Source organism: Equus caballus, chromosome 28 (genome assembly GCF_041296265.1).
Source record: "Equus caballus isolate H_3958 breed thoroughbred chromosome 28, TB-T2T, whole genome shotgun sequence".
Lineage (NCBI taxonomy): Eukaryota > Metazoa > Chordata > Mammalia > Perissodactyla > Equidae > Equus > Equus caballus.
Window position 1 is genome coordinate 13788137 of NC_091711.1, and position 3303 is coordinate 13791439.

Below are 3303 nucleotides of genomic sequence, written 5' to 3' on the forward strand. Positions count from 1 at the left end.
TTTGAACATTCCTTTAAGAGAATAATTTGTCAGTAGCTAGTGAGTATGAAAATGAACATACTGTTCCCCCAGTACCTCCAATTTTAGGTGCTACCATAGAGAAACAAGTGCTCATGTGCATAGGATGTCAGTTGCAGCACTATTTGCATTTGTAAACAACTGGTTTCAACATGGTTACTTATATTGCAAAAGTAAATTATCAGAACCATGCCTTACATCATCCCTAAAATCAATTCCATATGAATTAAAGGCTCAAATGTAAAAGCAAAACTTTATAAAATGTTCAAGAATGTATAGGACATTTATTTTTCTTACTGGGACGGTAGAGAAAAAAAATGCACAAAGATAACACCACAAGCCGTATATAAAAACTTGTTGAAATATATATTGCATTAAAATAATGAGTTTTACCTCAAAAAGAGATACTGAAAACTAAAAAGACATATCTTAAACTTAAAAAACATGCTTAAGATGAATATAACAGAGTACCGTTTCTCAGAATAAAGTAATTATCATGAATCAATAAGAAAAAAAAAACTCAGAAGAAAATAAAAGACGTGAGCAGGTAATTCAGAATTCAGAGAAAATATGATAAAAATCATATTAAAAATGCTAAACTTCATTAGTAATCACAGAGGTCAAAATTTAAAAAACACTTTGATACCATTTCACACCCAATAGATTGGCAAAATCGAAATAGTCCGACGATAAAAAGGTGGTTAAATAAATGTAGAATTGTTGATTCTCCTAAAATATTGGTGTGAGTGTAAGCTAGCACAACTGTTCAGATAGCAATTTGGCAATATTTAATGAATTTGGAGATGTGCACACACTTTGATGACGCAATTCCACATCTAGGCATATACCTCAGAGAACTCTAGCTCGTGTGTTCCAAGTTACAGGTACAAAATATCAGTAAGAGCAATTAAAAACTAAAATCTGTCTATTTTTTGTGTTCTGCCGTCTCATTTATGAGCTTTTGTAAGTCTGATTTTATGTGGTATTTTTAAGTATTTATTTCTTATATAATTTTCTCGATAACGTTAGCTCATTTTTTTTGTTTGTTCTTTTTGTTTTTTTTTTTTGGGGGGGGGGGGAAGATAAGCCCTCAGCTAACTACTGCCAGTCCTCCTCTTTTTGCTGAGGAAGCCTGGCGCTGAGCTAACATCCGTGCCCATCTTCCTCTAGTTTATACGTGGGACGCCTACCACAGCATGGCTGCCAAGCAGTGCCGTGTCCGCACCCGGGATCCGAACCAGCGAACCCCGGGCCGCCGAGAAGCGGAACGTGCGAACTTAACCGCTGCGCCACCGGGCCGGACCCTGGCTCATTTTGAAATAGGAGGTATGGTTATACTATTTCTTTGTCTATCTATCTTTCATCTAGCTAGAACATGTCTTTTCTGAGGTCCTCCTATTGTGTAGATGCTCTTTTGTTCTTTGTTCTCTTTTTAATTTGGGATTTCACTTTAATATTTTTCTCTTGCTCATTTTTGTGTGAAATTAGTTTTCCTGAATTTTTAAAGGGAGGCTTGATTCAGACATGTTCTCTGCTTTCAGAGCTCCCTGTCCTTTTGCTTCTGGTAGTAGCTTGCTTCCTGATATTCCTGGCTCTGCTCTCTTCCCCACCTTTACCTGGACACCCGCTTTCCTTCCTCTCTGTTGCCTATGCCATGCTAAATTTGGATTCTACTCTAACAGTTACTCCCTAGGGCCATGCCCTGGAAGTTGACCTTGGCAGGTCAATTTCAAGCCTTTTTAGGGCTAGATTGTCCCTATTTGTTTAGCCTTCCTTAAAGCAAGCCCTTTTTCTACATTTGGAACAAACCAAAACTGCCCCCACTGCCAGTTCTGGTGGTGTTGTCTCACAGTGCTTTCCAGTGAGCGTCTCTTGGCTGTTGGAGCGCTCTCTTCTCCAGTCCATTTGCGGCCCCATTGCATACTTCTACTTCCTCCTCTTTCCTCCTCCCCTGGAGACCTCTCCCTCCCCACACACAAACCCACAGATTCATGTGCTTCTGTTATTTTATTTCTTATTCTCTGTAGCTCTCTATTTATATGGTATCATCTCTCTCATAGAGCCCTTGCTCTGGAAGAAGCAAGCTATCATGTTGTGAACTGCCCTCTCAAAACCTGGAGAGGCCCATCTAGCCAGGAAGGAAGTACAGCTTCCAGCCAACAGTCCTTGAGGAACTGAGGCCCTCAGTCTAAAAGTCTCTAAGCAACTGAGTCTTGACAACAGCCATGTGAGTGAGTTTGAAAGCAGATCTCCCCCCAGTCAAGCTTTCAGATGAAGACACAGACCTGGCCAATCACTGATTACAGCCTGTGTGACTTACTGAGGCAGAAGAAGCTAACTAAACTGTGCCGGGATTCTTGGCCCACAGAAAGTGTGAGATAATAAATATTTGTCAATTTAAGCTGCTAATTTGTTATGCTGTAATAGATAAGTAGTGTGACGTGTAAAATTATGTGTGTCATATATTGCTGCATTGTTTGTAATTGCTAAAAAATAGAGACAATCTAAATGTAAGTTAATAAAATAGTAATTAAACATGTGAAGGTTCATTCATAAAATGAAATGATGCTGCACTAAGACAGGATAAGGATGTTCTTTATGCACTGATATGAAAAGATAATCAATATATTATGAAGTAAAAAAAGCAATGTACAGAATAGCACATAGCATGCTAACGTTTACTTATGCATTTAAAACACTACTGGAAGGATATACAAGAAACTAGTAACCATGGGTACCTATTTTGGGGGACTGAGGTGGGTGGAAGCTGAGTGGCTAAAGTACAGAGGTGGGAGGGAAACTTTTAACTCTATAGTGTTTTACGCTCATTGACTTTCGAACCATGTGAATGGGCTAGCTATTCCACAAATTAATTAATTGTTTTAATGTTTAAAGGGAAAAATAAGTAAAATATTGAACAGAAATGCATTTACTTTTTTGAAAATAAGACATAATGTTGAATAAGAAAAAGAAAATTGCATTCTGTTTGGTGCATATATATGTTTTTTATAGCAGGTAAATCAATAAAATATAACTTGTTGACACTTGCGTGTGTAATAATAATTTAAAAACATGCCTGAGAATGATGAATTCCAAATTTAGGCTAATGGTTATTTCTAGAAAGAGAAAAAGGGAATAAAATTGGAGAAGGGGAAGCCAGGTGGCTTCAACTGTATCTTTCACACTTTAATTTAAAATTAGATATAGATTGGAAAAGTTCAGAGAAAGACAGAAATATGGAAAATACTTGATGTTTCAGGTAAAGGAATTATTTTAGGCAAGCAG

At 37.5% G+C, this 3303-nt stretch overlaps 1 long non-coding RNA gene across 1 annotated transcript; it reads left to right on the forward strand.

Moving 5' to 3' along the window:
• The first annotated feature begins 1188 nt into the window (after window positions 1-1188).
• On the forward strand, window positions 1189-2962 carry LOC138921166 (uncharacterized). Its single transcript, XR_011433514.1, has 2 exons — window positions 1189-1344; window positions 2079-2962. It is a non-coding gene; the product is annotated as an uncharacterized lncRNA (long non-coding RNA).
• The last annotated feature ends 341 nt before the right edge of the window (window positions 2963-3303 follow it).